The sequence below is a fragment of the Chanos chanos genome, chromosome 15 (genome assembly GCF_902362185.1).
Source record: "Chanos chanos chromosome 15, fChaCha1.1, whole genome shotgun sequence".
NCBI lineage: Eukaryota > Metazoa > Chordata > Actinopteri > Gonorynchiformes > Chanidae > Chanos > Chanos chanos.
This window is the reverse complement of record NC_044509.1, coordinates 20,345,949-20,361,180: the sequence shown is the minus strand read 5'-3', so window position 1 is coordinate 20,361,180 and position 15,232 is coordinate 20,345,949.

Genomic DNA, 15,232 nt, shown 5'->3' with positions numbered 1-15,232 from the left:
AGACTTGGACAGAAAGAAAAAGGGTTAAGGTTAGGGTTAGGGATTGGTAAGGGTTCCATGTAAAAGTGTATTATGAGACTGTCTAGGGTTAGGGTTAGAATTAGACTTGATGGTCATTTAAGGCCAGAACTGAAATTGGGTTAGGGTTAGGGTTAGGTTAGGGTTAGGGATAGGTTAGGGTTAGGCTTAAATCTAAGTTTTAGGGTTCGGGTTAGGGTTCGGGTTAGGGTTAGGGTTACGTTACAGGATAAGGGATGAAAACCACTCCAAGGTCATCCCTCGGCCAATAACTTTTTTTCTGAAGGTGGTAGAGACTTGGAACCCGTGTCCGCCTGGGGGTTTTGGAGGATGCCCTTTCCAATGGTAGCAGTCCCGAGTGTCTAGGACAAGGGGAAGTGCCCGAAAGCTCCGTGGAGGCCATTTCAAAGTCATCCCTCGGTCAATAACTTTTTTTCTGAAGGTCACAGAGACTTGGAACCGGTGTCCAACCAGGGGTTTTGGAGGACGCCCTTTCCAACGGTACCAGCCCCGAGTTTGTGCGACAAGCAGAGGTGTTCTTTTGGTCGGCAGACTTGGTGTTTGTTGTATTTGGTTGTGTTTTAGGGTTAGGGTTAGGGTTAGGGTTAGGGTTAGGGTTAGGATAAGGGATGAAAACCACTCCAAGGTCATCCCTCGGCCAATAACTTTTTTTCTGAAGGTGGTAGAGACTTGGAACCCGTGTCCGCCTGGGGGTTTTGGAGGATGCCCTTTCCAATGGTAGCAGTCCCGAGTGTCTAGGACAAGGGGAAGTGCCCGAAAGCTCCGTGGAGGCCATTTCAAAGTCATCCCTCGGTCAATAACTTTTTTTCTGAAGGTCACAGAGACTTGGAACCGGTGTCCAACCAGGGGTTTTGGAGGACGCCCTTTCCAACGGTACCAGCCCCGAGTTTGTGCGACAAGCAGAGGTGTTCTTTTGGTCGGCAGACTTGGTGTTTGTTGTATTTGGTTGTGTTTTAGGGTTAGTAGTGGAATGAAATTGGCATTGAAAGTCTTGTTAGGGTTAAAGACTTGGACAGAAAGAAAAAGGGTTAAGGTTAGGGTTAGGGATTGGTGAGGGTTCCATGTAAAAGTGTATTAGGGTTAGGGTTAGGGTTAGGGTTAGGATAAGGGATGAAAACCACTCCAAGGTCATCCCTCGGCCAATAACTTTTTTTCTGAAGGTGGTAGAGACTTGGAACCCGTGTCCGCCTGGGGGTTTTCGAGGATGCCCTTTCCAATGGTAGCAGTCCCGAGTGTCTAGGACAAGGGGAAGTGCCCGAAAGCTCCGTGGAGGCCATTTCAAAGTCATCCCTCGGTCAATAACTTTTTTTCTGAAGGTCACAGAGACTTGGAAGCGGTGTCCAACCAGGGGTTTTGGAGGACGCCCTTTCCAACGGTACCAGCCCCGAGTTTAGGGTTAGGGTTAGGGTTAGGGTTAGGATAAGGGATGAAAACCACTCCAAGGTCATCCCTCGGCCAATAACTTTTTTTCTGAAGGTGGTAGAGACTTGGAACCCGTGTCCGCCTGGGGGTTTTGGAGGATGCCCTTTCCAATGGTAGCAGTCCCGAGTGTCTAGGACAAGGGTTAGGGTTAGGGTTAGGGTTAGGGATGAAAACCACTCCAAGGTCATCCCTCGGCCAATAACTTTTTTTCTGAAGGTGGTAGAGACTTGGAACCCGTGTCCGCCTGGGGGTTTTGGAGGATGCCCTTTCCAATGGTAGCAGTCCCGAGTGTCTAGGACAAGGGGAAGTGCCCGAAAGCTCCGTGGAGGCCATTTCAAAGTCATCCCTCGGTCAATAACTTTTTTTCTGAAGGTCACAGAGACTTGGAAGCGGTGTCCAACCAGGGGTTTTGGAGGATGCCCTTTCCAACGGTACCAGCCCCGAGTTTGTGCGACAAGCAGAGGTGTTCTTTTGGTCGGCAGACTTGGTGTTTGTTGTATTTGGTTGTGTTTTAGGGTTAGTAGTGGAATGAAATTGGCATTGAAAGTGTTGTTAGGGTTAAAGACTTGGACAGAAAGAAAAAGGGTTAAGGTTAGGGTTAGGGATTGGTAAGGGTTCCATGTAAAAGTGGATTATGAGACTGTCTAGGGTTAGGGTTAGAATTAGACTTGATGGTCATTTAAGGGTTAGGGTTAGGGTTAGGATAAGGGATGAAAACCACTCCAAGGTCATCCCTCGGCCAATAACTTTTTTTCTGAAGGTGGTAGAGACTTGGAACCCGTGTCCGCCTGGGGGTTTTCGAGGATGCCCTTTCCAATGGTAGCAGTCCCGAGTGTCTAGGACAAGGGTTAGGGTTAGGGTTAGGGATGAAAACCACTCCAAGGTCATCCCTCGGCCAATAACTTTTTTTCTGAAGGTGGTAGAGACTTGGAACCCGTGTCCGCCTGGGGGTTTTCGAGGATGCCCTTTCCAATGGTAGCAGTCCCGAGTGTCTAGGACAAGGGGAAGTGCCCGAAAGCTCCGTGGAGGCCATTTCAAAGTCATCCCTCGGTCAATAACTTTTTTTCTGAAGGTCACAGAGACTTGGAAGCGGTGTCCAACCAGGGGTTTTGGAGGATGCCCTTTCCAACGGTACCAGCCCCGAGTTTGTGCGACAAGCAGAGGTGTTCTTTTGGTCGGCAGACTTGGTGTTTGTTGTATTTGGTTGTGTTTTAGGGTTAGTAGTGGAATGAAATTGGCATTGAAAGTCTTGTTAGGGTTAAAGACTTGGACAGAAAGAAAAAGGGTTAAGGTTAGGGTTAGGGATTGGTAAGGGTTCCATGTAAAAGTGGATTATGAGACTGTCTAGGGTTAGGGTTAGAATTAGACTTGATGGTCATTTAAGGGTTAGGGTTAGGGTTAGGATAAGGGATGAAAACCACTCCAAGGTCATCCCTCGGCCAATAACTTTTTTTCTGAAGGTGGTAGAGACTTGGAACCCGTGTCCGCCTGGGGGTTTTCGAGGATGCCCTTTCCAATGGTAGCAGTCCCAAGTGTCTAGGACAAGGGTTAGGGTTAGGGTTAGGGTTAGGGATGAAAACCACTCCAAGGTCATCCCTCGGCCAATAACTTTTTTTCTGAAGGTGGTAGAGACTTGGAACCCGTGTCCGCCTGGGGGTTTTCGAGGATGCCCTTTCCAACGGTAGCAGTCCCGAGTGTCTAGGACAAGGGGAAGTGCCCGAAAGCTCCGTGGAGGCCATTTCAAAGTCATCCCTCGGTCAATAACTTTTTTTCTGAAGGTCACAGAGACTTGGAAGCGGTGTCCAACCAGGGGTTTTGGAGGATGCCCTTTCCAACGGTACCAGCCCCGAGTTTGTGCGACAAGCAGAGGTGTTCTTTTGGTCGGCAGACTTGGTGTTTGTTGTATTTGGTTGTGTTTTAGGGTTAGTAGTGGAATGAAATTGGCATTGAAAGTGTTGTTAGGGTTAAAGACTTGGACAGAAAGAAAAAGGGTTAAGGTTAGGGTTAGGGATTGGTAAGGGTTCCATGTAAAAGTGGATTATGAGACTGTCTAGGGTTAGGGTTAGAATTAGACTTGATGGTCATTTAAGGGTTAGGGTTAGGGTTAGGATAAGGGATGAAAACCACTCCAAGGTCATCCCTCGGCCAATAACTTTTTTTCTGAAGGTGGTAGAGACTTGGAACCCGTGTCCGCCTGGGGGTTTTCGAGGATGCCCTTTCCAATGGTAGCAGTCCCAAGTGTCTAGGACAAGGGTTAGGGTTAGGGTTAGGGTTAGGATAAGGGATGAAAACCACTCCAAGGTCATCCCTCGGCCAACAACTTTTTTTCTGAAGGTGGTAGAGACTTGGAACCCGTGTCCGCCTGGGGGTTTTGGAGGATGCCCTTTCCAATGGTAGCAGTCCCGAGTGTCTAGGACAAGGGGAAGTGCCCGAAAGCTCCGTGGAGGCCATTTCAAAGTCATCCCTCGGTCAATAACTTTTTTTCTGAAGGTCACAGAGACTTGGAACCGGTGTCCAACCAGGGGTTTTGGAGGACGCCCTTTCCAACGGTACCAGCCCCGAGTTTAGGGTTAGGGTTAGGGTTAGGGTTAGGATAAGGGATGAAAACCACTCCAAGGTCATCCCTCGGCCAATAACTTTTTTTCTGAAGGTGGTAGAGACTTAGGGTTAGGGTTAGGGTTAGGGTTAGGGTTAGGGTTGGGTTAGGGTTAGGGTTAGGGTTAGGTTTTTGGAGGTTATCCGTCGAAGCTCCCCACGTTTGGTCCTTCTAGACCAAGTGGTTGAAATGGAGCGACGAAGTGAAGGCACGGGCCGGCGCATGTTAAACTGAACACCTGTTCCTTGACCCACATAACAAGTTCCAAGAGTTCGGAGGTTAACGGACATGAATTTGACCCTATTTAATCCATTTTATCCTATTTTGAAGTGGTGAGATAGCCTAAGCTTTATTCAATTTCAGGACACATCATCAGTAGTGTACCTCAGGTTCATCGGGTGTTTCAGCCTTTCAACACTATACACCCTCCTCTGAGGCGGCCAGCCAAGGGCGATCAATCCTCGACTTGTGTCCCATGTCCAATTGGGTTTTTTGGTGACTTTCTAGTCTTTACAAGTCGTTATTCGTTTTATTTCATTGTTCTTGGTCTAATTATGGCATTATTTCTGATGCTGACCTTTTGACCTTTTGCTGGTTTTTGTCTTCTTTGGATGATTTCAATGCTGTTTATCAGGCATTCTTTCTAATGCTCAGCTGGTGTGTGAGTGATGCTAACCCCGTCCAGTTGGGTTTTTTGGTGACTCGCTAGTCTTTATCCCTTGTTCTTTGTCTTTTTTTATATAGTCCTTGGTTTAGTAATGGCATTCTCTCTAATGCTCAGCTGGTGTGTGAGCGATGCTACCCCCGTCCAATTGGGGTTTTTTTTGGTGACTCGCTAGTCTTTATCCGTTGTCCTTTGTCTTTTTTTATTGTCCTTGGTTTAATAATGGCATTATTTCTAATGCTGACCTTTTGACCTTTTGATGGATTTTGTCTTCTTTGGATAATTTCGGTGTTGTTTTCATCCATTTCCGTCTTCTTTTTTTGCTTATTTCTTCACCAAAGTGGCTATTTTTTCTTTTCTTTAGTCCAAATTGGGATTTTTTTTGGGGGTTTTTTGGAATCTTAGCGTGTAGCGCGCGAGTGAAGCTGGTGCGTGAGTGGTGCTAATCACCGTAAAAGACTGGGCCCCATTTAAGGTCTGTTGGCCTCAGACCACCCTCCTGCGTGCTGTCCAAGTGGACCCAGGGGGGCTGGCTACCTACCGAGGCAGACTGTTCGTTAACACCGCAAGGTATCCCCAGCCTGCTAAAACCAAGGCCCTGTGGAGGCAGGTCCCGTGCATTACGTCACCTCCCAGACAGCCCTGGGCGGGAGTCCTCTTCCAGCGGATATCTTCCCTACCAATCTCAGCCGAGCACGCTCGAGCCGAGATCCTTTCGGGAAGCTACCAAGCTTCTACTGGGTTGGACCCCCAAGGGGTTAACGACATCCAGCGGGTTAATTTCCCTCCCATTCCACTCCCAGAGCGAAATTTTCGGGAAACAACCAAGCTTCTACTGGAAGCGCGCCCCCCCAGCCTGTCTTTTAGATTGGCGAATTGTGTAAAAGCCTATATTACTGGTATTTTGTTGAATGGCGGTGACCCCAAGCGACCCGAACGAGCGATGTCATCTCGGAGGGGGCGTCGTAACGATTCCGAGACAAAAAGAATTTTGTTTCTATGTCGTACGGTCTCCGAGCTATTCTACTTTAAAGTTTGTAAAAAACCGATTCTCCATAATTCTTTGCATGTCCACCATTTTCTGATTGTCCGCCATTTTACATTTAAAACTGTATTATGGAGACTGGCTAGGTTTATAACCAAAATTAGAATTCGTGTTCATTTAAGGCTGGGACTGGGGCCTCTTAAGGTTAGGGTTAGGTTAGAGTTAGGTCTAAGTTTAGGGCCTGGGATTAGGGTTAAAACTGGATTTAAAGGTTAGGACTAAGTTAGGATTAAGTCTAGGTTTAGGATTATGGTTACGGTTAGGGTTAGGGTTAGGGCTAGATTAGGGTTAAGTTTAAGTTTAGGGTTATGGTTGGGTCTAAGTTTAGGGCCTAGGATTAGGGTTAAACTGGATTTTAGGGTTAGAACTAAGTTAGGATTAAGTCTAGGTTTAGGGTTATGGTGAAGGTTAGGGTTAGGGTTAGGGCTAGATTAGGGTTAAGTTTAAGTTTAGGGTTATGGTTGGGTCTAAGTTTAGGGCCTAGGATTAGGGTTAGGGTTAGGGTTAGGGTTAGGGTTAGGGTTAGGGCTAGGGTTAGGGTTAGGGTTAGGGTTAGGGTTAGGATAAGGGATGAAAACCACTCCAAGGTCATCCCTCGGCCAATAACTTTTTTTCTGAAGGTGGTAGAGACTTGGAACCCGTGTCCGCCTGGGGGTTTTGGAGGATGCCCTTTCCAATGGTAGCAGTCCCGAGTGTCTAGGACAAGGGGAAGTGCCCGAAAGCTCCGTGGAGGCCATTTCAAAGTCATCCCTCGGTCAATAACTTTAGGGTTAGGGTTAGGGTTAGGGTTAGGGTTAGGGGTTAGGGTTAGGGTTAGGGTTAGGGTTAGGGTTAGGATAAGGGATGAAAACCACTCCAAGGTCATCCCTCGGCCAATAACTTTTTTTCTGAAGGTGGTAGAGACTTGGAACCCGCGTCCGCCTGGGGGTTTTGGAGGATGCCCTTTCCAATGGTAGCAGTCCCGAGTGTCTAGGACAAGGGGAAGTGCCCGAAAGCTCCGTGGAGGCCATTTCAAAGTCATCCCTCGGTCAATCACTTTTTTTCTGAAGGTCACAGAGACTTGGAAGCGGCGTCCAACCAGGGGTTTTGGAGGACGCCCTTTCCAACGGTACCAGCCCCGAGTTTGTGCGACAAGCAGAGGTGTTCTTTTGGTCGGCAGACTTGGTGTTTGTTGTATTTGGTTGTGTTTTAGGGTTAGTAGTGGAATGAAATTGGCATTGAAAGTCTTGTTAGGGTTAAAGACTTGGACAGAAAGAAAGAGGGTTAAGGTTAGGGTTAGGGATTGGTAAGGGTTCCATGTAAAAGTGTATTATGAGACTGTCTAGGGTTAGGGTTAGAATTAGACTTGATGGTCATTTAAGGCCAGAACTGAAATTGGGTTAGGGTTAGGGTTAGGGTTAGGGATAGGTTAGGGTTAGGCTTAAATCTAAGTTTTAGGGTTCGGGTTAGGGTTCGGGTTAGGGTTAGGGTTACGTTACAGGATAAGGGTTAGGGTTAGGGTTAGGGTTAGGATAAGGGATGAAAACCACTCCAAGGTCATCCCTCGGCCAATAACTTTTTTTCTGAAGGTGGTAGAGACTTGGAACCCGTGTCCGCCTGGGGGTTTTGGAGGATGCCCTTTCCAATGGTAGCAGTCCCGAGTGTCTAGGACAAGGGTTAGGGTTAGGGTTAGGGTTAGGTTTTTGGAGGTTATCCGTTAGGACTAAGTTAGGATTAAGTCTAGGTTTAGGATTATGGTTACGGTTAGGGTTAGGGTTAGGGCTAGATTAGGGTTAAGTTTAAGTTTAGGGTTATGGTTGGGTCTAAGTTTAGGGCCTAGGATTAGGGTTAAACTGGATTTTAGGGTTAGAACTAAGTTAGGATTAAGTCTAGGTTTAGGGTTATGGTGAAGGTTAGGGTTAGGGTTAGGGTTAGGGTTAGGGATGAAAACCACTCCAAGGTCAGGGCTAGGGTTAGGGTTAGGGTTAGGGTTAGGGTTAGGGTTAGGATAAGGGATGAAAACCACTCCAAGGTCATCCCTCGGCCAATAACTTTTTTTCTGAAGGTGGTAGAGACTTGGAACCCGTGTCCGCCTGGGGGTTTTGGAGGATGCCCTTTCCAATGGTAGCAGTCCCGAGTGTCTAGGACAAGGGGAAGTGCCCGAAAGCTCCGTGGAGGCCATTTCAAAGTCATCCCTCGGTCAATAACTTTTTTTCTGAAGGTCACAGAGACTTGGAACCGGTGTCCAACCAGGGGTTTTGGAGGACGCCCTTTCCAACGGTACCAGCCCCGAGTTTGTGCGACAAGCAGAGGTGTTCTTTTGGTCGGCAGACTTGGTGTTTGTTGTATTTGGTTGTGTTTTAGGGTTAGTAGTGGAATGAAATTGGCATTGAAAGTCTTGTTAGGGTTAAAGACTTGGACAGAAAGAAAAAGGGTTAAGGTTAGGGTTAGGGATTGGTAAGGGTTCCATGTAAAAGTGTATTATGAGACTGTCTAGGGTTAGGGTTAGAATTAGACTTGATGGTCATTTAAGGCCAGAACTGAAATTGGGTTAGGGTTAGGGTTAGGTTAGGGTTAGGGATAGGTTAGGGTTAGGCTTAAATCTAAGTTTTAGGGTTCGGGTTAGGGTTCGGGTTAGGGTTAGGGTTACGTTACAGGATAAGGGATGAAAACCACTCCAAGGTCATCCCTCGGCCAATAACTTTTTTTCTGAAGGTGGTAGAGACTTGGAACCCGTGTCCGCCTGGGGGTTTTGGAGGATGCCCTTTCCAATGGTAGCAGTCCCGAGTGTCTAGGACAAGGGGAAGTGCCCGAAAGCTCCGTGGAGGCCATTTCAAAGTCATCCCTCGGTCAATAACTTTTTTTCTGAAGGTCACAGAGACTTGGAAGCGGTGTCCAACCAGGGGTTTTGGAGGACGCCCTTTCCAACGGTACCAGCCCCGAGTTTGTGCGACAAGCAGAGGTGTTCTTTTGGTCGGCAGACTTGGTGTTTGTTGTATTTGGTTGTGTTTTAGGGTTAGTAGTGGAATGAAATTGGAATTGAAAGTCTTGTTAGGGTTAAAGACTTGGACAGAAAGAAAAAGGGTTAAGGTTAGGGTTAGGGATTGGTGAGGGTTCCATGTAAAAGTGTATTAGGGTTAGGGTTAGGGTTAGGGTTAGGATAAGGGATGAAAACCACTCCAAGGTCATCCCTCGGCCAATAACTTTTTTTCTGAAGGTGGTAGAGACTTGGAACCCGTGTCCGCCTGGGGGTTTTCGAGGATGCCCTTTCCAATGGTAGCAGTCCCGAGTGTCTAGGACAAGGGGAAGTGCCCGAAAGCTCCGTGGAGGCCATTTCAAAGTCATCCCTCGGTCAATAACTTTTTTTCTGAAGGTCACAGAGACTTGGAAGCGGTGTCCAACCAGGGGTTTTGGAGGACGCCCTTTCCAACGGTACCAGCCCCGAGTTTAGGGTTAGGGTTAGGGTTAGGGTTAGGATAAGGGATGAAAACCACTCCAAGGTCATCCCTCGGCCAATAACTTTTTTTCTGAAGGTGGTAGAGACTTGGAACCCGTGTCCGCCTGGGGGTTTTGGAGGATGCCCTTTCCAATGGTAGCAGTCCCAAGTGTCTAGGACAAGGGTTAGGGTTAGGGTTAGGGTTAGGGATGAAAACCACTCCAAGGTCATCCCTCGGCCAATAACTTTTTTTCTGAAGGTGGTAGAGACTTGGAACCCGTGTCCGCCTGGGGGTTTTCGAGGATGCCCTTTCCAATGGTAGCAGTCCCGAGTGTCTAGGACAAGGGGAAGTGCCCGAAAGCTCCGTGGAGGCCATTTCAAAGTCATCCCTCGGTCAATAACTTTTTTTCTGAAGGTCACAGAGACTTGGAAGCGGTGTCCAACCAGGGGTTTTGGAGGATGCCCTTTCCAACGGTACCAGCCCCGAGTTTGTGCGACAAGCAGAGGTGTTCTTTTGGTCGGCAGACTTGGTGTTTGTTGTATTTGGTTGTGTTTTAGGGTTAGTAGTGGAATGAAATTGGCATTGAAAGTCTTGTTAGGGTTAAAGACTTGGACAGAAAGAAAAAGGGTTAAGGTTAGGGTTAGGGATTGGTAAGGGTTCCATGTAAAAGTGGATTATGAGACTGTCTAGGGTTAGGGTTAGAATTAGACTTGATGGTCATTTAAGGGTTAGGGTTAGGGTTAGGATAAGGGATGAAAACCACTCCAAGGTCATCCCTCGGCCAATAACTTTTTTTCTGAAGGTGGTAGAGACTTGGAACCCGTGTCCGCCTGGGGGTTTTGGAGGATGCCCTTTCCAATGGTAGCAGTCCCGAGTGTCTAGGACAAGGGGTAGGGTTAGGGTTAGGGATGAAAACCACTCCAAGGTCATCCCTCGGCCAATAACTTTTTTTCTGAAGGTGGTAGAGACTTGGAACCCGTGTCCGCCTGGGGGTTTTCGAGGATGCCCTTTCCAATGGTAGCAGTCCCGAGTGTCTAGGACAAGGGGAAGTGCCCGAAAGCTCCGTGGAGGCCATTTCAAAGTCATCCCTCGGTCAATAACTTTTTTTCTGAAGGTCACAGAGACTTGGAAGCGGTGTCCAACCAGGGGTTTTGGAGGATGCCCTTTCCAACGGTACCAGCCCCGAGTTTGTGCGACAAGCAGAGGTGTTCTTTTGGTCGGCAGACTTGGTGTTTGTTGTATTTGGTTGTGTTTTAGGGTTAGTAGTGGAATGAAATTGGCATTGAAAGTGTTGTTAGGGTTAAAGACTTGGACAGAAAGAAAAAGGGTTAAGGTTAGGGTTAGGGATTGGTAAGGGTTCCATGTAAAAGTGGATTATGAGACTGTCTAGGGTTAGGGTTAGAATTAGACTTGATGGTCATTTAAGGGTTAGGGTTAGGGTTAGGATAAGGGATGAAAACCACTCCAAGGTCATCCCTCGGCCAATAACTTTTTTTCTGAAGGTGGTAGAGACTTGGAACCCGTGTCCGCCTGGGGGTTTTCGAGGATGCCCTTTCCAACGGTAGCAGTCCCAAGTGTCTAGGACAAGGGTTAGGGTTAGGGTTAGGATTAGGGATGAAAACCACTCCAAGGTCATCCCTCGGCCAATAACTTTTTTTCTGAAGGTGGTAGAGACTTGGAACCCGTGTCCGCCTGGGGGTTTTCGAGGATGCCCTTTCCAACGGTAGCAGTCCCGAGTGTCTAGGACAAGGGGAAGTGCCCGAAAGCTCCGTGGAGGCCATTTCAAAGTCATCCCTCGGTCAATAACTTTTTTTCTGAAGGTCACAGAGACTTGGAACCGGTGTCCAACCAGGGGTTTTGGAGGATGCCCTTTCCAATGGTAGGGTTAGGGTTAGGGTTAGGGTTAGGGATGAAAACCACTCCAAGGTCATCCCTCGGCCAATAACTTTTTTTCTGAAGGTGGTAGAGACTTGGAACCCGTGTCCGCCTGGGGGTTTTGGAGGATGCCCTTTCCAATGGTAGCAGTCCCGAGTGTCTAGGACAAGGGGAAGTGCCCGAAAGCTCCGTGGAGGCCATTTCAAAGTCATCCCTCGGTCAATAACTTTTTTTCTGAAGGTCACAGAGACTTGGAACCGGTGTCCAACCAGGGGTTTTGGAGGACGCCCTTTCCAACGGTACCAGCCCCGAGTTTGTGCGACAAGCAGAGGTGTTCTTTTGGTCGGCAGACTTGGTGTTTGTTGTATTTGGTTGTGTTTTAGGGTTAGTAGTGGAATGAAATTGGCATTGAAAGTCTTGTTAGGGTTAAAGACTTGGACAGAAAGAAAAAGGGTTAAGGTTAGGGTTAGGGATTGGTGAGGGTTCCATGTAAAAGTGTATTATGAGACTGTCTAGGGTTAGGGTTAGAATTAGACTTGATGGTCATTTAAGGCCAGAACTGAAATTGGGTTAGGGTTAGGGTTAGGTTAGGGTTAGGGATAGGTTAGGGTTAGGCTTAAATCTAAGTTTTAGGGTTCGGGTTCGGGTTCGGGTTAGGGTTAGGGTTCGGGTTCGGGTTCGGGTTAGGGTTAGGGTTAGGATAAGGGATGAAAACCACTCCAAGGTCATCCCTCGGCCAATAACTTTTTTTCTGAAGGTGGTAGAGACTTGGAACCCGTGTCCGCCTGGGGGTTTTGGAGGATGCCCTTTCCAACGGTAGCAGTCCCGAGTGTCTAGGACAAGGGGAAGTGCCCGAAAGCTCCGTGGAGGCCATTTCAAAGTCATCCCTCGGTCAATAACTTTTTTTCTGAAGGTCACAGAGACTTGGAAGCGGTGTCCAACCAGGGGTTTTGGAGGACGCCCTTTCCAACGGTACCAGCCCCGAGTTTGTGCGACAAGCAGAGGTGTTCTTTTGGTCGGCAGACTTGGTGTTTGTTGTATTTGGTTGTGTTTTAGGGTTAGTAGTGGAATGAAATTGGCATTGAAAGTCTTGTTAGGGTTAAAGACTTGGACAGAAAGAAAAAGGGTTAAGGTTAGGGTTAGGGATTGGTGAGGGTTCCATGTAAAAGTGTATTAGGGTTAGGGTTAGGGTTAGGGTTAGGATAAGGGATGAAAACCACTCCAAGGTCATCCCTCGGCCAATAACTTTTTTTCTGAAGGTGGTAGAGACTTGGAACCCGTGTCCGCCTGGGGGTTTTCGAGGATGCCCTTTCCAACGGTAGCAGTCCCAAGTGTCTAGGACAAGGGTTAGGGTTAGGGTTAGGGTTAGGATAAGGGATGAAAACCACTCCAAGGTCATCCCTCGGCCAACAACTTTTTTTCTGAAGGTGGTAGAGACTTGGAACCCGTGTCCGCCTGGGGGTTTTGGAGGATGCCCTTTCCAATGGTAGCAGTCCCGAGTGTCTAGGACAAGGGGAAGTGCCCGAAAGCTCCGTGGAGGCCATTTCAAAGTCATCCCTCGGTCAATAACTTTTTTTCTGAAGGTCACAGAGACTTGGAACCGGTGTCCAACCAGGGGTTTTGGAGGACGCCCTTTCCAACGGTACCAGCCCCGAGTTTAGGGTTAGGGTTAGGGTTAGGGTTAGGATAAGGGATGAAAACCACTCCAAGGTCATCCCTCGGCCAATAACTTTTTTTCTGAAGGTGGTAGAGACTTAGGGTTAGGGTTAGGGTTAGGGTTAGGGTTAGGGTTGGGTTAGGGTTAGGGTTAGGGTTAGGTTTTTGGAGGTTATCCGTCGAAGCTCCCCACGTTTGGTCCTTCTAGACCAAGTGGTTGAAATGGAGCGACGAAGTGAAGGCACGGGCCGGCGCATGTTAAACTGAACACCTGTTCCTTGACCCACATAACAAGTTCCAAGAGTTCGGAGGTTAACGGACATGAATTTGACCCTATTTAATCCATTTTATCCTATTTTGAAGTGGTGAGATAGCCTAAGCTTTATTCAATTTCAGGACACATCATCAGTAGTGTACCTCAGGTTCATCGGGTGTTTCAGCCTTTCAACACTATACACCCTCCTCTGAGGCGGCCAGCCAAGGGCGATCAATCCTCGACTTGTGTCCCATGTCCAATTGGGTTTTTTGGTGACTTTCTAGTCTTTACAAGTCGTTATTCGTTTTATTTCATTGTTCTTGGTCTAATTATGGCATTATTTCTGATGCTGACCTTTTGACCTTTTGCTGGTTTTTGTCTTCTTTGGATGATTTCAATGCTGTTTATCAGGCATTCTTTCTAATGCTCAGCTGGTGTGTGAGTGATGCTAACCCCGTCCAGTTGGGTTTTTTGGTGACTCGCTAGTCTTTATCCCTTGTTCTTTGTCTTTTTTTATATAGTCCTTGGTTTAGTAATGGCATTCTCTCTAATGCTCAGCTGGTGTGTGAGCGATGCTACCCCCGTCCAATTGGGGTTTTTTTTGGTGACTCGCTAGTCTTTATCCGTTGTCCTTTGTCTTTTTTTATTGTCCTTGGTTTAATAATGGCATTATTTCTAATGCTGACCTTTTGATCTTTTGATGGATTTTGTCTTCTTTGGATAATTTCGGTGTTGTTTTCATCCATTTCCGTCTTCTTTTTTTGCTTATTTCTTCACCAAAGTGGCTATTTTTTCTTTTCTTTAGTCCAAATTGGGATTTTTTTTGGGGGTTTTTTGGAATCTTAGCGTGTAGCGCGCGAGTGAAGCTGGTGCGTGAGTGGTGCTAATCACCGTAAAAGACTGGGCCCCATTTAAGGTCTGTTGGCCTCAGACCACCCTCCTGCGTGCTGTCCAAGTGGACCCAGGGGGGCTGGCTACCTACCGAGGCAGACTGTTCGTTAACACCGCAAGGTATCCCCAGCCTGCTAAAACCAAGGCCCTGTGGAGGCAGGTCCCGTGCATTACGTCACCTCCCAGACAGCCCTGGGCGGGAGTCCTCTTCCAGCGGATATCTTCCCTACCAATCTCAGCCGAGCACGCTCGAACCGAGATCCTTTCGGGAAGCTACCAAGCTTCTACTGGGTTGGACCCCCAAGGGGTTAACGACATCCAGCGGGTTAATTTCCCTCCCATTCCACTCCCAGAGCGAAATTTTCGGGAAACAACCAAGCTTCTACTGGAAGCGCGCCCCCCCAGCCTGTCTTTTAGATTGGCGAATTGTGTAAAAGCCTATATTACTGGTATTTTGTTGAATGGCGGTGACCCCAAGCGACCCGAACGAGCGATGTCATCTCGGAGGGGGCGTCGTAACGATTCCGAAACAAAAAGAATTTTGTTTCTATGTCGTACGGTCTCCGAGCTATTCTACTTTAAAGTTTGTAAAAAACCGATTCTCCATAATTCTTTGCACGTCCACCATTTTCTGATTGTCCGCCATTTTACATTTAAAACTGTATTATGGAGACTGGCTAGGTTTATAACCAAAATTAGAATTCGTGTTCATTTAAGGCTGGGACTGGGGCCTCTTAAGGTTAGGGTTAGGTTAGAGTTAGGTCTAAGTTTAGGGCCTGGGATTAGGGTTAAAACTGGATTTAAAGGTTAGGACTAAGTTAGGATTAAGTCTAGGTTTAGGATTATGGTTACGGTTAGGGTTAGGGTTAGGGCTAGATTAGGGTTAAGTTTAAGTTTAGGGTTATGGTTGGGTCTAAGTTTAGGGCCTAGGATTAGGGTTAAACTGGATTTTAGGGTTAGAACTAAGTTAGGATTAAGTCTAGGTTTAGGGTTATGGTGAAGGTTAGGGTTAGGGTTAGGGCTAGATTAGGGTTAAGTTTAAGTTTAGGGTTATGGTTGGGTCTAAGTTTAGGGCCTAGGATTAGGGTTAGGGTTAGGGTTAGGGTTAGGGTTAGGGCTAGGGTTAGGGTTAGGGTTAGGGTTAGGGTTAGGGTTAGGATAAGGGATGAAAACCACTCCAAGGTCAGGGTTAGGGTTAGGGTTAGGGTTAGGGTTAGGGTTAGGGTTAGGATAAGGGATGAAAACCACTCCAAGGTCATCCCTCGGCCAATAACTTTTTTTCTGAAGGTGGTAGAGACTTGGAACCCGCGTCCGCCTGGGGGTTTTGGAGGATGCCCTTTCCAATGGTAGCAGTCCCGAGTGTCTAGGACAA